The sequence below is a fragment of the Panthera pardus genome, unplaced genomic scaffold, assembly GCF_024362965.1.
Source record: "Panthera pardus isolate Hobbes unplaced genomic scaffold, ASM2436296v1 HiC_scaffold_21, whole genome shotgun sequence".
Classification (NCBI taxonomy): domain Eukaryota; kingdom Metazoa; phylum Chordata; class Mammalia; order Carnivora; family Felidae; genus Panthera; species Panthera pardus.
The window spans coordinates 27094080-27121173 of NW_026526777.1; the positions used below are offsets into that span (position 1 = coordinate 27094080).

A 27094-nucleotide genomic window follows, 5' to 3' on the forward strand; every position below is an offset into this window, starting at 1 on the left:
CGTAATAGCAGGATTCTAGGACTTCTAGTCTTAATGGAATACTGGCTTATCTCCGCATCCTCAGGAACACCTCTGAGCTCTAACAGTGTACTTTCACAAGTGGAGAGCGCTTTCAACTTCTCAAACACTTGTATATAGATTCCATACTCTCCCCTTAGATTATCATAACGGTCCTTTGTGATTAGAAACCAACAACAAATGAGGAAACTGCTGCTCAGAGGTTAAGGGGCTTGTTCAAGGTCACACTGTTGGCTGGTGGCATGGTCAAGAGTGAAATTCAGCTAAGGGGCTCTTTAAAAAAATTTTTTTCAAGTTTATTTTGAGGGAGGAAGGGAGAGAGAAAGAGAGAGAGAGAGAGAGAGAGAGAGAGAGAGAGAGAGAATCCCAAGAGGCCCCACACTGCCAGCACAGAACCCGACTAGGAGCTCGAATTCACAAGCTGTGAGATCATGACCTGAACCGAAACCAATAGTCTGATACTCAACCGACTGAGCCACCCAGGTGGCCCCTCAGCTAAGGGACTCTTTTAAATCCCTTGAGAGCCCCAGATTTTTCACCTACGTTGAGAGACTCATTCATACTTGCTGGGACCCACCCTCCATCTACAGCATAGCGAGAATCCACTGCACCCAAGAAAGAGGGCTCAAATTTTATATGAGCTGGAGAAACAGCCTTCCCGACCTCAGAGGAGTCAGGCGAATGAGGAGGGGCTTCCTCATTCAAGAATCTTCATAAATTGTAACCCACATACTTGTAGGCACTCTATGGTGTACAAAGCACTTCCACATCCATTATCCCATGTGATTCTTGTAATAACCCTATGAGGTATTCAGGACTGTATTATCTGACACATTAAGTAGAATGAAAAGGCTCAAGTTTAGCAGTTAAGTGACATGTGTCATGGTAGCACCCTGTTCTCTTCCTGTGTTGCTGCAGAAGATTCTGGAGCAACCAGTGTAAGAATGAAGATCCCTCTACATTCATCATGGAAACCCAAAGCATCTCCCTCCATTTTTCTCATCTATCTTCCTAAGATGGCCTAGGAGGGAGAAAGGTGCATGGATAGATATCTTCCTGTATGCCAGGGGACAGACTAGGGGCACAGTGGTGGGAGCCTTCCCCAGAGTCACACAGTGAGGTGGTACGGGCACATGGATGAACCCAAGACTTCGTACCTCAGCCCTGGAGCCTGCACTGAACACATGCCAGTATTCTTTGGCTAAGACTGTATCTGTCATGGAGACCACCAGGACTCTGTCACTCTTGAATTCATAATAGGCAGCTGGTGCAACCTTTAAAAGGCTGACAATCCAGGCTGTCATTCCAAAGAGGAGTCACCTACCGCAAGTGTCACTCTGTCCTGCCATATACACTAGATGCTGTCTTTGCCCCCAGCCCTGCATTTGCTAATTATCTTAAGGCTGGTGGCAGCCTTCTGTTCTTCTTACCTCCTTCCTCTGTGCTCCTCACTGCTCTCTATTCTTGGATGATTAACCAAAAAGTTTCTTTAAAAAATATATATATATATATATCTATGGATATATATATATATCTATATATCTGTGGATATATATATATCTATATATCTGTGGATATATATATATCTATATATCTGTGGATATATATATATCTATATATCTGTGGATATATATATATCTATATATCTGTGGATATATATATATCTATATATATATAGCCACAGATAAAATCTACCCAGCCTCTTTTACACACACATTTAAGAGAACGAAGGCTGGAAAGCCTCACAGTTCTTTCCAACCAGAGGCCAGTATGAGAGCATCAACCCAGCAGGCGGAGCCAGCCTCTCGGCCATTAGGGAGTAATTCCACTCAGGTTTATAGGGGGCTTGAATTAGGGTGTTCAATATCTTCTTCCAGAATGCCTGGCCCTCAGCTGAGCCTGTTGTAAAAGCCACCTTGCATTTGTAACTCTCACTTCAAACACAAGTTGGCCCGCACCTCCACATGGGATCCAGACACACAGAGGGAGGGAGAGAACTTCTCAAAGGCAATTCAAGAGTTGTAAGCTTTCTGCCCTCTCTCTGATCTCTTCATCCCAGGTTCGGACCTCTGCGCCCCACCCAGGCTGGCTCTAGACTGTCCACTTTCAAGGAAAAGGCCTCAGGCATTCGTATCTTTCTTTCTCTTCTAAAATCACACCAACCTTTTGCTTCTCGTTGCCTGCTATTATTGGATTCCCTGGACCATATTTGAGACTGAGTTGTGGTCAGTTCCTTATAGCGTAGGAAAATGGTCACAATACAGTTAGGATTGGGTAGGAAAAAATTGGAATCAAAACCACAATATTTAAGGGTGGCTGGTTGGCTCAGTCAGTGGAGCATGTGACTCTCGATCTTAGGGTTGTGGGTTCGAGCCCCACGTTGGATGTAGAGATTACTCAAAAATGAAATCTTAAATGGGGCACCTGGGTGGCTCAGTTGGTTAAGCGTCTGACTTCGGCTCAGGTCTGATCTCACTGTTTGTGAGTTCGAGCCCCACATCAGGCTCTGTGCTGATAGCTTAGAGCCTGGAGCCTGCTTCAGATTCTGTGTGTGTGTGTGTCTCTCTCTCTTGAACCTCTCCTGCTCATGCTCTGTCTCTTTCTCTCTCTCAAAAATAACTAAACATTAAAAAATAATTTAAAAATGAAGTCTTAAAAAGAAAATCTTTAAAAAAACTTCAATATTTAATGTGTCCCCAGTTTTAAAAGGGTATATACTTACCTACATATATAAAAGAATACAGAGAATATATCAAAATGTTAACAGCTATCTCTGGACTTACAGACATCTTATTTTTTCCTTTATGCTTTTCTGAATTTTCCAAACTTTCTAGAATGATCTTGTGTGGAAGCAGTACAGAGCTCAGGTGTCTAGAATCTCAGAGGCATGGTTTCAGTTCCACATCCCCCACTTCGTAGCTGTGAGACCTCAGATAAACTATTTTATCTCTCTGAGCCTCAGTTTCTTCTTTGGAAAAGAGAATAGGAATGACACTTTGCTCACAGGGTTGTCCTGAGGAGGGAAGGAGGTCATGCGATTTCAGCATTTGGTGTGGTGCCCGACATAGTAAATGCTCAGTAAACGTTACAGATTTTTATGCATTCCTTTTATAATCGGGAAGGGGGGAGGGGTCTGTAAAAATATTAAAAAACCACTTTGCTCAAAATCCACCATTTGGATTAAAGGACATTGGGAAAACCACAAAAGCCTTCCAGAACATACAGTCTCACTGCAAGTGACAACATAATCGTCATGTAAACCAGAGTTTAGGTATGTCGTGTCCGTATGAAAAGGGAAAGGTGTCAAATGAGGAATGATGAGTAATTCATGGCTGGGGAAAGGAAGTAGAGATGTTTTTTTAGAACAACACACACACACACACACACACACACACACACACACACACACACACACAAGACGAGATCAGACCGCAGAATAACTGATCAAACTAAAGGTAACAGCTGAAGAAAAGCATACAAACTAGAAAGTCTGAAGAAAAGATTCTGTGAGTGAGGAAGCAGGGGATGTTCTCCCTGCAGAAGGTAACAGAGAGGCAGGGCTGCCTGGGGCTCGGGCAGGATGACTATGGAGTTGGGACATGGCCCTGACTTCACGTGGGTCACAAGTTCGCTCCCGGTCAGACATGGGACTTTGGGTTCGGGACCACGGACGGGGCGAGTCCCGGGGAGCTCTGAGGTGCAGCTGTTCACAGCAATGGTACAGGAGACAAGCGAGAATGTTCACTCCACCCCTCCAAATAGATTGGCCATCCCGGACTGCCTCATGCGCCCTGCCCCGCTTTGTGCCAAAGAGACTAGTGGAGGCTGGACAGCAGAAAGGAGTGGAATGGGAATTATCACCATTGTCAAGAGTCTAAAATGAAGCCCCGGCCCTCCTCCCACCTCTGAGCCATGGCCATATAGTTACATAGAGTTATACAGTGTTATCCTCCTGGCATGGGTCCTGGGTCTGAGGGGGAGAGAGGTAATGGAGTGGGGAACAGTGAGGCTCAACAATTCTGGGGGGGGGGGGCAAGCAGAGTCTCCTGGGGCACTGGCTACTGTTTCTTTTCACACGCCAGTCACCCAGCTTCCCAGGAAGCTCCCACCCCCAGTCTCTGCCACCTGAACCCAGCTAAGCACGAGCTGCTTCCTGGGGCTGTCACCCCATCCTGGGTGCCCTTGCCTCCGCACTGAGAAGCTTTATTTTTCCCACTCTAGGTTTGCAAATTCAAATGCCTAAGGGACCAGGCAGGCACAAAAATAAGCAAAGCAGGCTTAGGTGATGGGGGGGTGGTGGTGGTGGTTAAGGAAACCGGCAAACACTTGTCTGAATGGGGCAGGAGTTCCTCAGCTCCTGCTAAGTGTTGCCATGAGGAGTAGGTTGGCCAGTGTCGTCAGCGCTTCTGACTTTTGAGACAAAGCAAGCAACGTGGATTTCTACTTGAAATCTCCTGATTTTAAAAATTTTCGTAACCAATCACAATTAATCTGCAGGGCTGTTTGGTAGGAGGAGACAGAGAATTGGAGAGTTGAAATGTCCCTGAAGTGCCTTTAGGTCAAACTGCTCATGTGACACACGAACGAATCAAAGCCCGGAAAGGTTCAGTGATTTCCCAAAAGCAAGAGAGCGGCCTGATGGTTCCAATCCCAGGTCTCCCAACTTCTAATCTAGAATTCATTCCCCTAAATGCCCCTGCTTGTCACGAGGAGGCCTTTGCAAGTATTCAGGCGCGAGATGATGAAGTGTTGAACAGAGATGGCGACCCCGGGAAGGAAGAGAGTAAACTTGGCTATGATCTCGACTCTAGTCTAATGAAAAATTTCTATTTGTTTATTCAGTTATTCATCCATCCATCCAACATTTAGTGATGATCATTCCATGAACCAAGGGCTGTGCTAAACACTGGGTGTTCAGAGATGACTAAGGCAGCACCCCTCTTTCTGAGTAGCTCCCAGGCTGTGAGTGGGCTTGGCTGACGCTGAATAGAACCAGCCAACTGATGGGAGCCTGGCAACCATGCTGTCATAGGCCCGCTCGCATCGACTCTTAGCTAATATTCACATCTTCACTTCCTCTGAAAGCACTCCTCTTACAAGATGCCATCCTCGAGAAACTGGGAGGGGACTGGAGAAGGTCCCCCCATTCCCAGAGGGCCTGGAGCCCTTATGGGTTCCATAGGCAGCAGCAGGAGCAAGGACCAGGACCCAACCCAGTCACTCAGTGCCAAGCCCCTTTGGGCTCAGGGAAGGTATGTTCTTTATGCATTACCTTGGCCAAGCGGCTATCTCATCCCAGCTAAAGTGTCTGTGTGGGTGTGTGCTGGGGAGAGAGGAGGAGCTCCCAGACCGGGACTCTCCTGCCTGTTTATCAAGGGGCCTGCTCAATTCTAATGGCAGTGGGCAGCTGACCTGGGTGACTGAAGAGTAATGGCATCCTCGGGTCACAGCTTCTACAAGCAAAGAGAGTATCGTGGCCTAGTCTGCCCCCCTCCATCAACAAGAGACTTCCCAGTGTTGGCTCTCATAGCACCTACTTCCGGGGGGAGGACTACAGGGCAGGAGCAAACAAGGTAACATGGTCGCTGCCATTCTGCCTTCTTTTCTAGGACTCTTGTTGCGCAAATAGGAAGCACAATCTGGGAACTGGCATCCAGAGGGTAACCGGTCACAGGAAATGATGGAACCCACAGTTGGCCCCTGGGGGCCCCTTGGTGGAGAGTTGCGGGAGGTTGGGGCCTCCGGGCCTTTCAGTTACTGGAGGATAATGGGCTCTGATCCTTTTATAAATATACTGAGCCCAAGGGTTAGCAGGGAGCAGGTAGGCAGGCTCATGGCGGCATCCACGGAGACGAAAGAGAAATGAAGGAATGGAAGAGGAAAAATTTAAATTCAGCAAACGCCTACTATGTGTCAGGGGCGTACAACGTGAGAAAATTGAGTCCAGAAAGTCAAATAATTTGTCCACGGTCACACGGTTGCCCAGGCAGACTTGTATCCAGTTCCACCGGACTCCCCCAAATCCTCACTCTTATAGAATACCATGCTGCTGGGCTTGTGAATGCTGACCGGATGGCTGAGGACACAGGGCATGGCTACCAAGAAAGGCATGGGAAGAGATCCAGGATTTGGTAAACTCCAACCCCTGGGGCTGAAAACCCAACAGAAATTAGCATTCTTGTCTCTAGCGATGGAGCACCTTGGCATTCCATTTCCTAGTCCCAGGAAACAGATTTTCCAGTGTCAGGGAAATCTCCTCCTGCCCTCACTGGACCAAATATCTTAGGTCAGATGTACCAGACAGGAAACACAGATGGGTCAAGGACCATACTTTCCTTTGGACTCCTCTACATTGAGGGACTGTTCCTAATGTCCCCCATCGAAGCGGACTATGAGAGTTGAGTGGAGATCAGAGGCACACTCAGTTGGTCACCCCAGTGTGTTTCAGTGGACAATTCTCCAAGGATTAGAATGTGCCCTTTTTCCCCCTCTAAACATGGGGAGCCCAGGAGTATAGAAGATACCAAGGTAAAATTCACTCAACAATCTTTTACTGAGAACTTACCACGGGCCAGGTACTACTCTAGCTGCTTGAGAAACATCAGAGAACAAAGAGATGAAGAACCTTGCCCTCTTAAGAGTCTACTTTCCAGCTGAATCAAAGTAAAACAGTTCTTTTTCTTGGTAAGGGTTGCACTGTAGAGAAGGCATGAGTCTTGGTGTCTGACAGGCCTGGGTCAAAGATTAGCCCAACCCTGGATGATCCAAGCCTGGATGATCTCTGGATGATGATCTGGGAGCAAGCTACTTAACTCACTGGGTGTTAGCTTTCTTATCTGTAAAATCGGGACAATAACATGTTGCAGTAATGCTGTAAGGATTAAAAATAATGTACATTCAATGCCTGGCACGTCACAGAGTTCACAAATGGCAATCTTATTTTTCCAGGCCCACCTGAACCCACAGATTCTGGGAAAACTCACAGAGTTCGAAAGCAGGGCATCATCTCCACAATGTCCTGGAGACAGTTTGGTTTGGTGAAGAGCACAGTTGGGTTTGAACCTACCACCTGAGGTCAAGGAATGTCCCCTCTAGAAACATCTGCTCCTACCCGTAGCCCCTGTGGAAGGGCGAGGCCTGGGTCATCATGTTTGATTAGTCCCCGCTTCCCTCCAGCAGGTCACAGGTAATTGGAGCAAGGGTGGACACACAGGACCTAAGCTGGAATCTGTATCTCCTGATATCTCTTTGGACTGAGAGACTGGGTTAATCTACTTGGAGAGCTAAGAGGGAAGGTCATATGGATCTGGAGGCTGAACCCACTGCTCGGGTTAACCACGATGGGTGCTGAGCACACGGACACGGGAGCAGAGAAGGGAATGGGTGCAGCCCCGGAGAGAAAGCACGGTCCACCCAGGGGCCACACTTGCCCCCACCAAGTTTTGTGATATTTCTCTGTCAACTTCTAGTAAGGCCCCCTTTCACTCTTTTTTGCTGCTTTGAGTGGGTTTCTGCTCCTGCAACCAGATGATGTCGAAGACGAATCCTGCACCTGTCTCAGAAGGTGGTTGTTGTGACATAATGTGAAAGCAGCTGGCATTTAGTTGACATTCAATAAAGGCTGTCGAATCTCTCCGTGTTCTTGTCAGTCCGTCACTTGGCAATGGAGAGAAGAAATCTATAGACGTTCTAGCCTAGGGTTGGACCTCAGCCTTATGTTATACGAATGTCTTCATTAAGCTGTAAAATGAAGACGCTGTTGACTTTATTGCCTGCTGGAAATATTAAATGCGATCATCCAAGTTTAGTATGTAGCACATGATGGATGGTACGTCAGACGATCACTTCTACTGTTGTCATTATTATTTAAGATGCGTTGTGTTGGGTCTTGATCTAGGCAAGGGAAGAGCCTAGGGAAGAGCAGCCTCTGGAGTGGGCAGTGAGAGAACAGAGAAGGATGGGCTCCGTAGTGGGGTCAAGGGTCTGGGCAGCAGAGAGAAGGAACAGAAGTGAGCAGTGGGGGACGAGCAGAAGCCCTAGAATGAGAAGCCTTACACTTACCTAGCACTTCTGTAGCCCTAGCAACTTTAGTGTTGATGCAATGCTCTCCCTACCCTATTTCGTTCGCCCATCAAAACGCTCCATCGGGTAGATCAGGACAGGTGACAACATATACAGGTTATGGACGGGAAAGTTGAAGGTCAACAGAGATCTGTGTCCTATGTGCCACCCAACTCTAAATCTACTCTTTTATCCTGTGACACCAGGCTGCCTCTGGAAAGTAGGGTGGAGGGGCTGAGATGAGAAGAAGCATGGGAGGAGAAATTGGACAGTTTCTCTGGAAGGTTTGCTTTTTCATTCCAGGGTTTCATTCAGATCCTTTCTGGGCATCCCAGCAATGGGACAGCTCTGCCCCATCAGGCTCAGAGGCTCTAGGATGTAAACAGAGGACTGCAAAGTCAGACAACACGGGGATGCCAGCCTAAGGACCGGATATACAGGCTAGATGACTGCCCAGCTTCAGCATCAGGCCTTGGCCCAGGAGAAGGCTTCTTCTGGCAAAGGACAAGGGCATGTCCTTCACCATCTGGCCACAGGGCCATTGGTAACACGGTGCTGCCCTACAATGGTCCCCAAGGCCCCTCTCAGCTCAATTGTGTATGGAGTCTAGGCCTTATGTCTCTAAAGTCAGGAGTTACCTTTCCCTGTTCTCCAAGGACACAGATTCAAGTTCTCTGGGACACTGTGCCATTCAGGGCTTGCCGTGGGCCCCCAGGCTCAGGACACTTGTCTTTGAGCTGAAAGGAGTGATTCTTAGCCACTCTGCATCCTGGAGACATGACTTCTCCCCAGATCCTCACACAGTGCCCGGCATACGGTTTGTGCTCACTTCATGTTTGTTGGATGAACAAACAAATACACGAACAAGCAAATGAATGACAGATTGGCTCCGGCAATAACATCAGCAATAAAACCAGCCTGTGCTGTCACATTACAGCGGCCCCACCATGCTGCCTCTTCGCTCCCAAATCAGAGCTCGGCAGCCAACCCGGCCCAGAGGAAGGTGGAGGAAGATGTACAGGGCAGAGCGCTTCCCCTTCAAACTTCCTCCGACCTTTCGGAGGAGTCACACCCTGTGTGAAAGGGCAGGGCCGGGGACACCCAGGCAGGAGGAAGGTTCTGCCCACCCCTTTCCAGGACTTCTGCTTCCGCTCTCAATCACCCAGCTTCTCCCAGCTCCAGGCCCACTCTCTGGGAGGAGCTGCGGAAAGTACCAGGAGAAGAGACCCAGCTCCATTAGGAGCTACACGGCGATCAGGGCGGTGCAGGAGCGCTCCTCCTTTGCATTTTCCTCACTGCTAATGACCCAGATTGGTAAGAAGGGTAGCAGCAGTTACAATCGTGGCACAGCACTTTCATGGTTTCCGGCATCTTCCAAAGTGCTTCTATCACACGACCTCACCACGCCACACGTCATCCCTGGAGCGGCTGGGGTGCTTCTGCCTGTTACTTGGGTAGAGAGACTGGGCAGTGGGGAGGCTGGGTGTTGAGCTGGGTCACGAGTGCTGCACGGATGGGGTCAGAGGCTCAGCCACCGACTTGGAGTGGGGAGAAGTGGGGTCTGACGCTGGCTCAGCATCAAACTATCAAACTCGCCTGGCGTCCTTGGGCAAGTAAGTCTCCGGGTTTCAGGTTTCTCACTTGCCAAAGAGGATACATTGGACCATTTTTCCAACTCTGTCCATCTCAAATGCTCTGGCTCAATAGCACGAACACCCACCCCGCCCCCCAGCCAAAGCCTGGTAACTGACCTCCCCTGCACCAAGGTCAGAAAGCCCCTGGAAGTGTGGATGCCAGCTGTGTCTGTCCTAGCGATGCTAACAGATGTCATCTGAGTGCATCCCACAAAGATACAGACGGCAGGCAGGAAACATCAAAAAAGCATCCTAATGGTCCACAAGCACCAGGAGAGCAGGCAGGCAGCAGGCTGCTGCTGAGGCCAGACGCCATCCTGCTGCCACACGGGTGCTGGCTCAGACACAGGCCGGAGCCATTCCAGTGGGGGGCAGCAGACGGCCTCCCTCACCTGCCAGAGCATCTGACTCTCCAGGACGCTCAGTGTCCTCTGCCGTCTGCCGGATGCAGCATCTCAGCTCTTCGTCCCAACCCGCCTCCCCTCCCCCAAGCTCTCCTCCACCTAGCCTCTCTCCTCCTTCAGATCCTGTTTGGCAATCACCTCCTCCAAGAACAAATCCAGGTGATCCCTGCCAAATTCTGGCCTCCACATTCCTACTCACATCCTTCAGACCCCAGCATCACCAGGTCATGTGTCCCTGTGCCGGATGAGGCTTCCTGTGTGCCATCCTGCTCTAGTCTGCCCCCAGATTGGGGGGGGGGGGGGAAGAATAGAGTGGATATTCCTGAATTCCTCCTTTCTGACAACCCTCCATCCTCAGCTCTTAAAATATGAGGCAGGGCAGTCAGGGCACAGGAATAGGGCACTACGGATGGACAGCACTCTCCTCTCTCCCCAGGGGCAGCTGACCTGGCCAGTTACCAGAAATGCTAGCGCTAGAAACTCACCCAGAGTCTGGACAAGGGTTTGGCCAATGTGTCTACCTCCAAGGCCAAAAGTCTGGATGGAGAGGGAGGACAGGCTGGCCCAGCAGCTGGCCACATTTCTCCAAACCCAACCCATAGTTCGGATGAAGACCTCGTCTCTCTATCCCACGGCGCTGACTGTAGTCACTGATTTCCAGTATTTCCTAATATTAATACGAGGCTGAACCATGTGAAAAGCCATCTGTAGGTCAAAAGTGGTTGCATATTGGCAATTTCGTATGGTTCGTGGTGCAGTCTAATCACTCTGGGAAAATCATGTTCTCTAGGAGATGGTAAACTCCCCGAAGGCTTGGACCTCTGTATCTCTCTCTAGCCAGTCTTTCTTAGTTTCTGGCCTACGACATAGCAGAATCTTAGCTTCGGGAGATACTGAGCAAGAACTTCTTAATTGAACATCCAAGGCAGGTAAGGTGGGGAATCTGAGGACCCGTCCTACTCCGAAACCTTAAAAGTGGTTGTCTACAGGACAGGTTCCTTTATGACTCCCCACCTCTGGTCATCCTGGATAGAGGGATGGAACTTGGCCACAGGCTACTACCTTGTGCTAGACTCTAAGGTAAAGAGTTTGGTTTGAGCATTGAGAATTTTACCCCTTTGTGGGAAAGGAGTCTTGAATCGGAAATGCCTTTGTCCAAGCTTGGCTTCATTTTACAGTGGGGGAGACAAAGGCCCAGAGACATCACCACCTTAGTCAAGGTCACATAGTAGGCAAGAGTCCAGGTCACCAGTTTTCTGACTCCCAGTCCCATGCTCTTCTGGCAGGGGTGGCAGCACATGAGAACAAACTCTGCCCTGTCTGCCCCCTTTCAACTTCCTGTCTCGCGCTCTTACAGGCTCCCTAGCAAGACAGAAGGGGAATTGATGAAGGTATCAATAGCCCCCTCCTGCGTGAAAAGAGCCCTGAGTCATGCCAGGGTTTCCAGGGAGGGGAGAGAGACAGACAGAAAGAGAGAGAGAGAGAGAGAGAGAGAATGGCAGTCCTGTAAACCTGATCTCTCTCCAGAGCTGGGACCAGGCTGGAAAGGCGGGGGTGGAGAGTATGGTGATCTGGGTCACTGACAGTGCAGCTGGTACACGGTCCTTGCCAAGAAGGGGGGCCAGAAGGCCTTGCTTAGCCCAAGCATGAAGGCTTGGGGCAGGCACTGCCGAGTTCTTTCAGAATCACCAAATTACAGAATTCAGAAGGGATGCGAAAGCTTGGTCAGAAACAGCCTCAGGGCGATTGGTGGATTCCTCCTCTTACAGCCCGGGGCATCCCCTCGAAAAGTAGGTGGGTGATTCTGGAAGCCTGCAGCTCTTAGGCTTCCTCAGCTGGCCCGTGGCCTGGTGAGGAAAGTCCTGCTCCCACCTGTTGCCCCTGGTCCAGCTGGCTGACCCATTGTGCCCCAGCTGCCCCCACCAGGAAAGGGAAAGCCCAATGCTGACAGCAGCAGGGAGAGAAGGAAGCCTCCCAGGGGCAACTACGTCATCAAGAAGGTCCCTCCAGGGGCGCCTGGGTGGCTCAGTCGGTTAAGCGTCCGACTTTGGCTCAGGTCACCATCTTGCGGTCCGTGAGTTCGAGCCCCGCGTCGGGCTCTGGGCTGACAGCTCAGAGCCTGGAGCCTGCTTCCGATTCTGTGTCTCCCTCTCTCTCTGCCCCTCCCCCGTTTGTGCTCTGTCTCTCTCTGTCTCAAAAATAAATAAAACGTTAAAAAAAAATTAAAAAAAAAAAAAAAAAGAAGGTCCCTCCATGTGCTGTGTGGGGCTGGAGGAGCTGAGTCACTTGCAAACCCCTTTGCCCCTAAATACTTTTGCATAATCTCTAAGCACGAGGATATGCTCCTATAAAACCATTATCATTACCGCTATGACATATTCCACAATTAACAATAATTATATATCATCTCATATCTGTATTAAAAGTTGTCCAATTGTCCCCAGGATGTCTCTTACAGTCTTTTTTTTTTTTTTTTAACCCAAGGTCCAGTTAAAGTTTACATATTGCAATTGGCTATTACGTTTCTTTTTTTTTTAATGTTATTATTTTTGAGAGAGAGAGTGCGAGCAGGGGAGGGCAGAGAGAAAGAGAGGGAGACACAGAATCTGAAGCGGGCTCCAGGCTCCGAGCTCTCGGCACAGAGCCCGACGCGGGGGCCCGAACCCAGGAAACGCGAGATCGTGACCTGAGCCGAAGTCGGACGCCTAACCGACTGAGCCCCCCAGGCGCCCCTGGCTATGATGTTTCTTTAGCTTCTTTACATCTAGACTGGTTTCTGTCTTCCTGCCCTTCTCCCCAAGCATATCATTTCAGGGCTTCTTTTAATGACCTTCACTTTTTTGAAGTCTCAATCAGTTGTCCTGTGGAATCGCTCACATTCTAGATTTGGCTTTGGTCTCCTCGTCATTAGGTTCCACAGACACATGTTTGGCGAAACTATAGCTGATGTGGCTGCACGTAGAGCACATCAGGAAGAACTCACGCCAGGTGGTCCCACTACTGCTGATGTTTGGTCGCTTGGTTAAGACGGCCAGTGCCGGCGGGCGCCTGGGTGGCTCAGTCGGTTAAGTGGACGACTTCAGCTCAGGTCATGATCTCGTGGTCCGTGAGTTCGAGCCCCGCGTCGGGCTCTGTGCTGCCAGCTCAGAGCCTGGAGCCTGTTTCAGATTCTGTGTCTCTCTCTCTCTCTGACCCTCCCCCGTTCATGCTCTGTCTCTCTCTGTCTCAAAAATAAATAAAGGTTAAAAAAAAATTAAAAAAAAAAAAAAAAAAAAAGACAGTCAGTGCCGGATGTCCCCGTTGCAAAGACAGGTCTTTCTTTTTGCAAGGAGTAAGTAATCCACCAGGTGATACATTGAGATCAACCTTTCATCTAATGATTTTTGTCATTCATTAGCAAGCCCAGCCTGAACCAGTGACTATATGAGGGGCTGCAAACTAGTACATTTAAAGTTATTGCCTCCACCTTTCATTAGCTGGCATCCCTGTGTGAAGAGTGTTCCCTCCCTGCTCCACTTTCGCTGTCAGAATGGACATCTTTTATTCAGCGTCTTATAATCTATTACTGTTATTCTCTTCAACGTTCCGTGTGTCCCAAAATTGCCCTGTGGGAGCCCCTTGAAGCCAACTCCTGAGTCTTTTTGCCATGAGCACATGCTAGCTTTCTGGCATAACATGATTGAGGTGTACTTTCTCAGTCCCAGATTTAGAATCAGCCATTTCTCCATGGAGCACTGCTTCCTCTTAGGGGCAAGTGGTATTTAGAAATAAACATCTGGGCGTGAGGTGTGTTCTGTGCTACCGGGTAGCAGTACTTCTAGACCCTTCCAGCGAACAGACCTAGGAGATACATAAAAAATCACAGGGTTCTGCCTCACCTTCCCCCATTCCGTATTTTTGACTCCCTTCTTCCAGATCAAAACCCTGACTTCCAGAGATGTCAATATACTCATCTGATCTATCCTACAACAAACAAAAAACCGTTTCCAATTTATGATGCCAACACCATGACCGATAACACAATTAGAGAGTAAAGTTCAAGATTTTTTTTTGGTAGTGCTTTTTACCCTGAGAATATACATTCCACTAAGAGTCAAGGCATTAAACAAAAAGATTACTCGAATTAATCATTTTCTTTGTAGAGGAATCAAATTGATACTCAGGTTCATTGTTTCTGTTGTGGTTGGCTGTAGGGTTTGCTTTTTTCTTTCTTTTGGATCTATGTAACCAGGTAAACTATTTACCTGGTTCAGAAGTCAAAACTGTCTAAAATAGTAGCATTAGTAAAGTTTCATTGCCGTCTCTATCTTCTCTATCTTGTTCCTATTCACCCTACAGGGAACCATTTATATTAATTTCTGGTTTATCCTGTGCGTGTGTGTGTGTGTGTGTGTGTGTGTGTGTGTGTGTTTGCAAAAAGTATTCTGATTTCTCCTGTTTTCTCAACAAGAGTGCCATGCTCTATACACGCACTCTTTTGCATCTTGCATTTTGCATTTAACAACATATCCTACAGGGATGCCTGAGCGGCTCAGTCAGTTAAGTGTCTGACTCCTGATTTCCACTCAGGTCGTGATCTCGCGGTTTGTGGGCTCAAGCCCTGTGTCAGGTTCTGTGCTGACAGCGTGGGGCCTGCTTGGGATTCTCTCTGCCTCTCTCTCTTAAAATAAGTAAGTAAATATTTAAAAATATATATATCCTAGAAATCACAGCATGTAAATTCACAGGGCTCCTACTCTTTTTTTTGGCTGCATAGTACTCCACTGTGTGGCCGTACTCCTGTTCATTCAGCCAGTCTGTTAAAGACGGGCATTGGGTGGTTTCCAGTGATTTCCTTTCCTGTTGCAAATATGCCTTAAAGAATCACCTTGTGCATATGTCTTTTTGTATCTGTGAATGTGCACTTTCTGGATAAATTCCTAGAAGTAGGATGGCTGGGTAAATGCATATGTTGTTTTGTTAGATAGTGCTAGCTTGCCCTCTGTAGGAGTTGTACCGGTTTGCACTTTGAGCACTGATTTTGCAACCTAGGTGGATCTTGCTAGAGGTATTCTGAGCTGAGAGTTTCCCTGAGTCTGAGAGTCCTTGGTCCCACCAGTAAACACACTGCCTCGAGATCCTCTGGTCCTAGTGACCTGGCAGAAAGGCAAGAGCAAAGGGGTCTCACTGATTCCATTCCAGTTCATCATTCTGAACGGTCCCAGAGATTTCTTTTTTTTTTTTTTTTAGTGTTTATTTTTTGAGAGAGAGAGAGAGAGAGAGAGAGAGAATGTGAGTGGGGGAGGGGTGGAGAGCGAGGGAGACACAGAATCCAAAGCAGGCTCCAGGCTCCGAGCTGTCAACACAGAGCCAGATGCGGGCCTCGAACCCACTAACAGTGAGATCATGACTTGGGCGGAAGTCGGACGTTTACCTGACTGAGCCACCCAGGTGCCCCATATGTGAATGGTCCCAGAGATTTCTATACTTGGGAAACCAGAGCACAGAGAAGTGATGGGGCTGAAAACTTCAGCCAGAGAGGAGCTAGAGTGGAGAAGAAAGGAGGGATCCTTGGCCTTTGGTCGCCTGAGTCCTCACCTCCCTTTTCTCTCCTTTGGCCTCTGCACCATCCCACCCACCACTCCCCAACACAAATTGGTTCGAACCCCTCCCGTGTTGCTCCTGGGGAGCCCTTGGCTCTGGTCCTAACTTGATCCTGCCTGGTTTCCCTCTTCAACCCACATTCCTGTGGGCTGAACACAGAGAACTTGCTTCAGGTGGAGGCAGAATTCAAAAGTCCCTGTCATTTCTCTTTTAATATGTGCAGAGGAAATAAGTCAGTGGAACAAGACTGGCTCATACAAGGGAAAGAGGAAAGAGGAGACAAAGGGATGTTGGAAGAGGAAGCACCAAACATTCCACACAAGCCTTGGGGACTCTAGCTCAAGGGCCTGCTTCATTTCTATGACCCACTCTACAGAAAGGGGAAATGAGTGGGGAAAGGATATCACCCCGTCTGACCGAGTACCATTTGCGGATGATAGGAATGAACGCAAGTCCGAGGCGCAGGGAACCAGGCTGGCAAGAGTACTGTCTGAGGGCTAGGCTGGGGGAAAGACATCAAAGGGCTGGAAGAATTCCTCCACGAAGGCAATGAGGCCCAGGGTAGAGCATTTTTCTTCAAGGTCAAACCGAACACCTGGGTCAACCTAAGCCAAACACGACTCTTAGGTCCTGGGGAGCCAGAACGAACATCTTCCTTTCCTCCTTCCAAAGCTTCCTGGATCTGGAAGGCCCCACAAGGGCAGGGCTTATCCATGTCTTTGGGTGCTGGGTCCAAGACAGAGAACACAGGCAAAAAAGAGAAAAAGGGTCCATGAGGATTACCGGGAGAAGCTAAAGGGTGGCAGTTTCCCGTGGAGGGTTGAGTTGCCACAAGGGGCAGCTGAGTCAGAGCCAAGCAGCCCCCAGTGCCCCTCTTCCTCTGAAGACCCTCCAGCCAACGATGCTGGGGAAGAGTGAGGCTCTCCAGTTATCTTGGCTCAGGGACCTCCACGCCCTCCTCCTCACCGCTTTCGTCTTCCAGCACTCATACCTCGGGCAAACTAACTGGGCGTTCCCATTTTGACTTCTCTTCAGACACCCAAGATCACAGAAATCGGACAAATCTGACTCAGCCACGCCCTCCCACCATTATAGTGGGTGCGGGCTTTCCATCGTGCGGCGGGGAACTGAAGCCCACAGGGCAAGCTAGGCAATCGGTCCCAGGATCTCCCCAAATGTCACTTCCTTCTTTCACCAAACATTGCCCAAGCACCTTAGAACGTGCCAGGCACCGCGCTAGGTGCTGGGAGCCCCGGGGCTAAGCCCGTGCCTCCGTCGACTTGCCCTTGAATCCGGCCAGGGACGCGGAGGAGGCAGCCGGACGGGGAGGGGACGGAGGCTCGGGGAGGCCGGGAGGCAGCAAACCTGAGCTCCGCGGCGGCTCGGAGCGCCTCCCGCGCAAAGTACTCTCCGGAGCGCGGAGCCGAGGGGGCGGGGCCGAGCTGCAGGAGGGGCCGCGACGGGGCGGGGCCGCCGGCAGCTTCGGGCCCCGGGGCCGCGGGTTTGGTGCGGCCAAGGCGGGAAGGGAGAGAAGGTGCCCCCAGCCGCCCCCGCCCCGCGACTCAAGGCCACAGCGGGTGGGGGGAGGGGTAGGCAGGCGCCTCGGTGTGCGCTAAATAGGGACCTGCTCCTCAGCGAGAAGCCCTCCCCGAGCCCACCAGAATCTGACCCTAGTCAGAAAACTGAAAGTAGGAAGGCCAACTGCTGGGAGGGTGGGATTATGGGCCCCCGCCATGGAAGGGCGCGCGCGCGGGGGGGGGGGGGGGCGTTGGTGATTTCGAGGTTGTACCTCGGCAAGATGGTGGCAGGGAGGATAGGGCTCCCCAGCAGGAGAAAAAAAAAAAAAAAAGGACTCCCCTCCTCCGCCCCCCCTTGCCTACAGAACAAGGGCATGGATCTTGTCTTGGGTCCTCGGCCCCTGGGGAAGGCCTCATTCCCTTCTGGATCAGAAGACAAGGGTGCCCTTGGGGTGCAGTCAGATCAATCATCCAACGCCTCAAAATGAAAATTGATTCCTGTTGTTTCCTGGGCCCCCACTTAAGCTCTCCTCCAAGAGTCCTTTGCTTCCTTCTTCCCAGTTTCTAAGCTCCCACCTTTACCACCCCTCCAACCAAACCAGCTGGGGCAGAGGGCAGGTGCTTCCTCTCCCTCCCCACCCCAGACTGACCCCACTGATCTGTGGGGTCCAGGACCCACCTCCCGGAGCCCGCCCCCCATGTCACCACCCCTAGCCAACAGGGAACCAGGCTCACTAAGCCATCGGAGCCACCACCGCCTCCTGTCCTGCTCCTCCTCCACCTTCTCCCAGCCGGTCCGTCCGGACCCCTAGGCCCCTCTCCACGGCCTGTCCCTGCCTTGGATGACCCTCTCTTCCCTTTCTTCCAGAGAAAGAGGGCCCGGCGCTGAGGGGGCTGAAGCGGGGCTCGGTATAGGAAGGGCGAGAAGGGGCATCTCTGAGGAGGAGCTCCAGGAGGGAGAGGATCTGCAGCCTCCTGCCAGACACCCCACCCAGAGGAGGAGATGGCGCTGTAGCCTGGGATTCACTTCCCCTCCCCCGCCGCGTCAGTTGCGTGCCCGCGATTTCTCCATCTGACATCCCCCCTACCAGGCCAGCCGGCGCCGACACCGCGTCTGCAAGTTGTTGTAAGTCCGGAAGGAATGCCCGGGGGAGGCGCCTCTGGCCAGCCGAGTGCCCACTCGCTCCCAGGATGCGCAGGCCACTCCCGCGTTCCCCCCTCCCGCCCCCGCTGCTGGAGAGGAGCGGTGGGTACTTCGCAGACCTGGGGGAGTGGTGAGGCGGGCCTCGCCTTGGGGAGGGTGCCAGCCGGCCTCCTCCACCCCAAGAGCCAGCCAAGTATGCGAGGGAGCGAGCGGGTTGCAGGAGAGCAGGAACGACCAGCCCAGCCTTCATTTCCAGCTCTTCTGCAAGGGCGCAGTGGCCCAGGACGCTGAGGGACCCTCCCAAGGACGCCGGTGACCAACCCCCAGCCGCCCAACGCTCACCGGCCCCACAGGCACCGGCCTTGGATCTGCAAACTTTCCAACTTCACCCTCTGCTCTTTCCTCTCCTCCGGGACCCGAGATGTGTGGGGCGGTGCCCTCAGAGACACTCATACAGTTGGTTCTTGACGCTCGGCACACACTCAACAACAGCGGGGCGAGGGAACTCCCAGCTTTTTCCACAGCTAATTATAGACGTGAAAGTCTGAGGATGTTTTGCAAGCGGCAGAGAAACTGCTGAGGTTTCTCTGCAAAGCTAAAGAAATTTAATTTGTGCACTCCCCTTCCCCATTCCCCTCCTTCTCGGACCTCCGCCCACCCCCCAGTGAGCCCCTCGGCCGGTCCCCACGGCAGCCCCTCCTTCCTGTTGAAGATTTCTTACTCGGTTCTTTCTTTTCTTTCTTTTTTTTTTTTCCATCTCTCTTTGGGGCTTCGGAGAAAGGGAACAGACGCGGAAAATATTTTTGCAACAGTTTTCCATTCTGCGTCTCATTCCCAAGCCAAGGGGGAGGGGGAGGGCAGGAACGGATGGGGGAAAATAAATGCTTTTTCCAAAAGCTCAGTTTGGGTGTGAAAAAGACAGTCCCTCCATTTCCTTACCCCCACAGCCCAGGAATGACAAAAACTAGGAAAAGAGAAAGAAATCACTTGTTTGATTATATGGTGTCTCAGAACGGAATCTAGGAAACACAGTATTTGACAAATCTGTGCGCGCGCGCGCGCGCACACACACACACACACACACACACTCCAAACCCAGTCGCAAAAAACATGCCTAGGAAGAGGAAATTCAGGGAGTTTTTAGAAGCCATTGAGAGCAAAGAAAGAAACAAAGTTTGCAAATCGCGACTCAATTCATTCTCTGCAAGCCTACCTCTCTTTCTAGCAAAGATCCAGTCTTCTCCAAGCGGGACTCTCCCTCCGGGTTTCCATGGACGGGGTGGGGTGGGGGTGACCACCCACCGGTCTCCCCAGTGTGGCAACCACGCTAGAGATGCTGGCTTTGCTCTCTTGCCTTTCCAGCTACGGCCGGGGAGTGGGCTGGGTCTCCTCCCCCAGCCCTCCCAAAGGGAAGGACTTCTCAGGTTCCTGGAAGAAAATGGGTGCAGGGGAGCTGGACGGGTGTCTCCGGCCTAGCTCTCTTCGGAGGGATCGTTTCCCAGGAAGTTCGTGCTCCCCTCCTCAACCCCCAGCTTTGGACGGTCTCAACAGCAGAGCTTTCTTAAGAAAATGCTTGTCATGGCAACAGCTCCAGCCAACTCGGGCCAGACTCCGGCTCACCAGCTCTCCCGGAGCAGTGCGGGAGGAGAAGGGGGAGGAGCGAGAGCTGGAACGGAGGTGGGGCTTGGCCGGAGGCCAGACCATTACTCTACTGTTAAGGTGGCCCGATTTGGAGCCGCAGCTGCTTCCTGGTTTGTCTTAAGGGGGAATGGCGAAATGGAGGGGAGAAATCCTCTCTCGGGTTTCCACCCTGCCCTTGATGTCACTTGTGGGAAGGAAAGTAAGGGTGGGGGGTTGGAGGTGGGAAGTGGATGTGGGTGGCGGTATTCAACCGTTGCTGGGTGGAGGGAAAAAAGGAAGCCTCTGCTGGCGGTTGGCTTCCTGCAGCTCCTACCGGGCCTCTCAACCTCTTAACTCACTCAGACCCAGAACCCAGAAGCCCAAGGTGTCTGCGGAAATTGTGCCACCCGCCGCCCTGCTCCGAACCCTTGCAGAAAAGGGGGCTCCCTGGAGGAGAAGGAATCGCCTTGGATGCACACAGGTACACAGCTTTGCTTACCCATAAATCTTAGCACACATCTCCTCACCCAGACTTCGCACACACAATCCTGGGTCATATTTTGCTCCCTCTTGCCTCTGTGACGACCAGAGGCCCATCCACAGTGCACGATAACAGCTGTCCTCTTTTCAGCCCTGCTATGTGTGGGCTAAAGCACATGGCATTGTTTCCAATACTCCTAGCCATCTTGGAAGGTACTTATTGTCCTCATTTCAGAGTTGAGGAAATTGAGGCTCAGTGGCTGGACCAAGGTTACACACCTGATTAATGACAGAGCCAGGATGCAAAGCCAAGTCAGACTGACTTCAAAGCCCACGGACCTTCCCGCTCTTGTATCATGCTCCGACACACATTTCCATTTTAATTTGCACACACGCAGACATCCACGCACACTTATATACAGCCTAGAAACTGTTAATCACACCTCCACAGCCACACCCCCACCAACATTGTGCAAGAGTACCACCCCTAGCTCTTGCCTGGATTTTGCTTGTGGCTTTCAAGTACAAACATGCACCATCAACTGGTTCACAGAACACATCTGTATTGACTGATATATTCCCACACCTACCTCAGCACACCCGTCATTTGTATTCATATGCTTGTGGAGGGCAGGTTGACATACACTTCACAGGCTTGAGTTGTACACTGTGTAGTGAAGAAGGTGACCTACCAGAGCTTCAGGGGTTGGAGAAGAAGCCTCTTAGATCCTAACCAGCCCCTCAGGCTGCACCTGTCCTGCTTTGTATCCTGTCCTCCCGGCCCCAGGATGAAGAACCATTTGCACATGCAGAAACCAACTTGTGAATTACACTCCTAGGGTTTACTTTCCTCCTGGCCTTTACCATCCTCCCCAATTTCCTAACATTTGGATCCTTCTCCCCGCTCCCCCCTCTTTATTTTCCTATCCTACTGTTTCTCAGTAACCCATCTGCATCCTATTTCTGACCTTGGGAAAGTTAAACAGATCAAAGGAAGGACATATTTTTAGACTTGTTGCGCTGGGCTCAGCGCTTAGAACTCCCGAATGTGGTGTGGGAGACTGCCTGCCACCATGCCATCACCATCTATCTTGGGAACCAGGTCTAAGATAATCCCCTGCCTGTCCCGTGCCTCTCCTCTCCAGCCCAGCTGGTGGAACGTTGCAGGGGTGTGGAGGGGACTTCAGGGTCACCTTCTAATGGAAACCATCCGTGGACTTCTTTTCCAAGTTTCACCCTCCTTGGCACTTAGAGGACACCAAGGGTGAGATGTGTCCTCTTTCACTCCCTGCCCCCCTCCCAACTTCTCTGGGCCCTCCCACCCCACTCCCCAGGGCATTTCCATGGAAGAAGCAGGGATAGAGACCATACCTTGTTACGGTTCAGAAAGTCCTACCAAAATGTCGGCTTCAGGAGCCCAGATCAATTTTGGGGGGGAGGAATGGGAAATGGGAGGAAAGGAATCAGCCGAACACAGCTTCAGATTTAATGGCTTGTCAGGCTCCCTGCTGGATTGCAATAACTTGACATTTTAAAGCCCAATGAGTGTCGCTCGGTCGCATCTTTATCATGAGAAAGCCGGTCTCCAGGATGGTGCTTTAAATGTATTAAAATATATTTTAAGCTTCTCTGCAGTGGCTGTGCGTGGAAGCATTGTCTAACTGTTCAGTAAACTTGTCTTGGGGGAGTAACAATTTAGGCCAGATGTGTGGTCCCATTAAAGGAGAAGTCTACTTTGGCCGCCTGGCAGGTGGGGGCTGGAACATGCTGCCAGTTCATAGCCAGTTAGTATTTGAAAGGCAAGATCCTTTCTTCAAACTCCCTGGGTCCCAGGGAGATAGGCCCTGTTGGGGAGGTGCCACCAAAGAGGATCTTAGGTGTGTCCCACCTCTGGCTGGCTGGGATTCATGGGCAGACCGGGAACATGGCTTCCACGGTAGCCTCTAGGTAGATCCTCCCTTCTCTCAGAGCCTAGTGCTCCCCCTGCCCAGGTGGGGGCTGTGGGATAAGAGAAGAGGAACCTTCCACCCTATTCCAACCCCCCAGCCCTTGTGTAGGCGGGAGACAAGGATGTGAGAGGGTAGGTCAAGGTGGCTCTAGGGCAGCTGCAGCCTGGTGTCTATAGCTGAGCCAGCCACCGAAACCTGTATTTTCTGGAAACCAAGAAGCCTCGGTGCCTTGTTTCTTCCAGCAGCAGGCTTGAGGTCTACGACACTGGAGTTGCGCCCCTTCTCCTTACCATGGCAAGAGGGAGGGCACTGCCTCCAACACCAGAAGTTCCTGATTGGGCTGTTGTGTATGGCTAGCTGCCCTAGCCTCTGAATAGCCCCTTTTTCTTCTTATCCACACTGCCCCCTTGACCTTACACGTTCTCTGCTTCATTAGTTCCAGCCTGGCTTTCCTCAGCTAGGCCATGGCGTCCGCAGAGCAGGCCGGTTGTGGCAGGGAGGCCATCACTGTGGACCCTGTCCCCACTCCTCCTCTCACTTGAAGAAAATGCAGTCGACCTTGTCTCTCCCTTAGGTGCTGAACATAATGTGCTCCTCTGGCCTCTTGCGAGCTTCCATCTTGAGGTTCCCAAATCACACTTGCTGTTTGCCCTCACCTCCCTGGAATGCAAGCTGCATCTCTCCCTTCTGGAGGCATCTGCTGTCTAGAACAGCAACCATCCTCCCCGCACCCAGACCCGCTTCTTTAAGACGCTCTTTCTCCTCACTGTTAACATGGGGACTGTCATTTTATTAGAGGTCCCACCACTACTTGACCCAAACTGAGCCAGCTACATCCTTTCCTGAGGTTCTTGAACCTAAGACCACAGAGAGGACAAGTCTTGATTCCCTCCAGCAGTGTGCATCGTGAGGAGTGAGGCTCTGGAATTATCAGCGGCCATGTTTCCTGCACATGGAAGAAGGTTGCCAGTGGGAAAGAACAAAGCTTAGGTGGGGAGAGAGGCCAAGAGGAAAGGTGAAGAGAGGCCTGGCAGCGTCTGAGTCAACTGTATCTCATATCCTACTGTGCCCTCCCCGTTCCTACAAATGAGTTAGTTACATGACTCATTTATGCATGCATAAGCTACACTAAATTGGGTTTTTGTCCCTTGTATTAAGTAATATAGAAAGTAACGTAGGGGGGCCTGGGTGGCTCGGTCGGTTAAGTGTCTGACTCTTGATTTCGGCTCAGGTCATGATCTCACGGTTGTGAGATCAAGCCCCGAGTCTGGCTCTATGCTGGGTGTGGAACCTGCTTAGGATTCTCTCCCTTTCTGTCTTCTCTGCCCCTCCCGCACTTGCACACATGCTCTCTCTCCCTCTCTCTCTGTGAAAAAAAAATTATATTATATATAAAATATTATAATATATTATATTATAATATATGTAATATATACATACACGTGTATATATATATATATTATATATAATATGTATATATTATATATAATATGTATATATTATATATATTATGTATATATTATATATAATATGTATAATATGTACATATTATATATATTATATATAATATGTACATATTATATATATGTACATATTATATATAATATGTATATATTATATATAATATATATATAATATGTATATATTATATATATTATATATATATAATATGTATATAACGGAAGGAAAGTTATATAGAAACCTTTTGAGCTGGTATCTACCATTTAGGTACACTCATTTCAATGAATTTTATTTATTCATTCTATTCATTACTGAATATGTACTATTCAACTCAGTATGTCTATTGCTTCAATATCTATTGGGTCCAGAGATAATAAAGCTTATTGTTTAGTGGAGGAAAAAGATATATTCATAGCATAAGTAACCACAATAGAAGGTGTTATGTTCTTTGAAACATATTTGTTGAGTGCTTACTATGTGCTAGGTAGTACTTATTAAAAAGTGAAGTTGCGGGAGCCCCTGGGTGGCTCAGTCGGTTTAAGTATCCGTCTTCGGCTCAGGTCAGGGGTTCTCTGCTGTCCACACAGAGCCTGCTTTAGATCCTCTGTCCTCCTCTCTTCCTGCTCCTCCCCTGTTCATGCTTTCTCTCTCTTTCTCTCCCAAAAATAAATAAATGAAAACTTAAAAAAATATCTAAAAAAATAAAAAATAAAAGGGAAGTATGAAAATACAGTAGTCCCCCCTTATACATGGGGGATATGTTCCAAGACCCTTAATGGATGCCTGAAATCATGGATAGTACTGAACCCTGTGTACTCTATGTTTTTTCCTATATGTACGTACATATATACCCATGATAAAGTTTAATTTATACGTTAGGCACAGTAAGAGATTAACAGCAATAACTGATAACAAATCAGAACAATTATAACAATATACTGTAATAAAAGTGATATGAACATGGTCTCTCTCCCTCTCAAAATATCTTTAAAGAAATTTTTTGTTGTTGGGATGAGCACTGGGCATTGTATGTAAGCGATGAACCAAGGGAATCTACCTCCAAAACCAAGAGCACACTGTATACACCGTATGTTAGCCAACTTGACAATAAATTATATTTTAAAAAGAAATACATGAATAAAATAAAATAAAATAGAAATTTTTTATGTTTATTTACTTTTGAGAGAGAGAGAGAGAGACAGAGCACCAGTGGGGGAGGGGCAGTGAGAGAGGGAGACACAAGGCCTCAGCAGGCTCCAGGCTCCGAGCTGTCAGCACAGAGCCCGATGTGGGGCTCCCACTCATGAACCCTGAGGTCATGGCCTGAACTGAAGCCGGACACTTAACCGACCTGAACCACCCAGGTGCCCCTCTTTCTCAAAATATCTTAATGTACTATATTTACTCTTCTTGTGTTGATATGAGATGATAAAATGTCTATGTGATGAGATATATGATGAGATGAAGTGAGATGATTGACATAGGCCCTGTGACATGGTGTCCAGGCTGCTATTGACCTTCCGGTACATCAGAAGAAGGATCATCTGCTTCCAGAGTGTGGTTGATTGTGGGTAGCTGAGATCGTGGGGAGGGCAACTGTGGATGGGGTTGGTGGGGGAGGCTACCACACTTCCGTGGAAACTCCAGGGAGTGACTATTTCCGACAGGGATGTGAGAAGGCTCTAGAAAGGAGACAGTATTTGGAGGTACCGGAAGAACCTCGAAGAGTAAGCTGTAATCTGTTTTGGACAGATGGGAGGGGTGAAGGCATGAGGGTAATGGCGTGAGCAAGGGTACGGAGGTAGGAATAATGGAGTGAAGGCTGGCGAGACCAGCTGGGGCTGGACTACTGAGGGCCCTGAGTGGCCTCTCCAGGTCTGCATCGAGCCCGCTCGCTGTGGCAACAGTGTGGAAGGTAGATTGGAAACCTAGGTGGCAGGCAGGGATGGTCCATGCCCAGGGCAATTCTGGGAAGTTTCATATAACATAGTTCTATATGACACTGTCCCTGTGTTCTAGAAGCATCTGATCGAGTTGTGGAAACACATAAAATAGATAGCAACAAAACACTGTGTGATCATGTCTAAAAGTTGGATCTAGGTGAAAAATCCATAGAAAGTCTAGTGGAGAAGCTGAAGATGGGCTGGGAGCCTTTGGGGGATAGCTTCTTACAGTTGGTGGGGCTCCAGCTGGACTTTGAAATTTTTCTCAGTGTCTCTCTTCCCACTCCCCTGCAGAGGAGTCTGGTGATAGCTGAAGGCAGGCAGTATCTGTTCCATGCCCTTAGTCCTTGTCATACATGACCCAGGGCAAGGGGAGGAAACCGGATCCAGGAAGACAGAGCTTGGGAAACTAATGTAGCTCCAGGTTGGGCCTAAAGGCTTAGGGACAAAGGTGCCCCTTTAGGGACTGGGAGTAAGAGGGCCAGGCAGATATATCAAGACAGAAGGCCATAATATCGGCCTGGGCCAAGATGACAGGAGATAAAAGGAGGCTGCAGCTAGGTGCGAAGACAGCCAAGGTTCATCTCCCAACATACTGTAATCAAACAGCTAACTCTCAGGTCTGTGGTGAGGGTTGCTTCTGGAACCAGATAGGGAGGACTCTGCCCCTGGAAGGCAATGGTGACTTCAGCTGGGAGGGTCCGAGGGAGACAAAGGATGGACAGTTCCGGCTGTATTTTTATGAGAGAGGAGCAAATCTCAGCAGCTGTCTCAGCAGCAAGCCGGCCCATTTTTCCACTGCAGGAACCTTGCTGGGTCCTCCACGGGAGGCCTGGCTCCCAGCTCACCCCCTTGCTGGGTGTGGGTGGTCATCTACTCTTGACAAGCAGCAATTTCATTTTTCCCACTTCCTGCAATTCCTGTGGAGAGGACTGGATGGGACAGCCTTTACTGAGCTCATTAGAAAGCGGGGTGTCTAAATCTGCAAGGGGGTGATGCAGAATTAAATCACAGCCCTCTTTCTTTGCTGGCTTAGAGGAGCTGGACTTAGGGGATCGCAGATCTCTGTCACCACAGAGGTCTTTGTGGCTCGACTTTTGTTGGTTGGGGTTTTGGGGTTTTGTTGTGTTGACGGTTTCGTGCTCTGATTCTGGCAATAACGAGGTTTGGTGGGGGTGCTAAGAGCTCCATTTTACTCTGCGATCTCGGGCAGAGCAGTGTTGATGATGGGGAAGGCACTCGAGCTGGGCAGTCGGAGTGTGTTTGCAGAGGGAAAACCT

The 27094-nt window shown here is 49.9% G+C and overlaps 1 protein-coding gene across 9 annotated transcripts in view; it reads right to left on the reverse strand.

The window, feature by feature from the left end:
• The window catches only part of ATP2B4 (ATPase plasma membrane Ca2+ transporting 4), a 97466-nt gene extending 77777 nt beyond the window's left edge, over nt 1–19689 (reverse strand). For 4 of the 9 annotated variants that reach the window (XM_053909029.1, XM_053909031.1, XM_019432269.2 and 1 more), the window contains exon 1: nt 18306–18426. The gene's annotated coding sequence lies outside the window, so the exon portion shown is untranslated. Of the gene's footprint in view, nt 1–18305; nt 18428–18703; nt 18935–19574 lie in introns of those variants that run through there. The other 5 variants (XM_019432263.2, XM_019432323.2, XM_019432327.2 and 2 more) reach the window with 3 other exon arrangements.
• Nucleotides 19690–27094: the final 7405 nt, after the last annotated feature.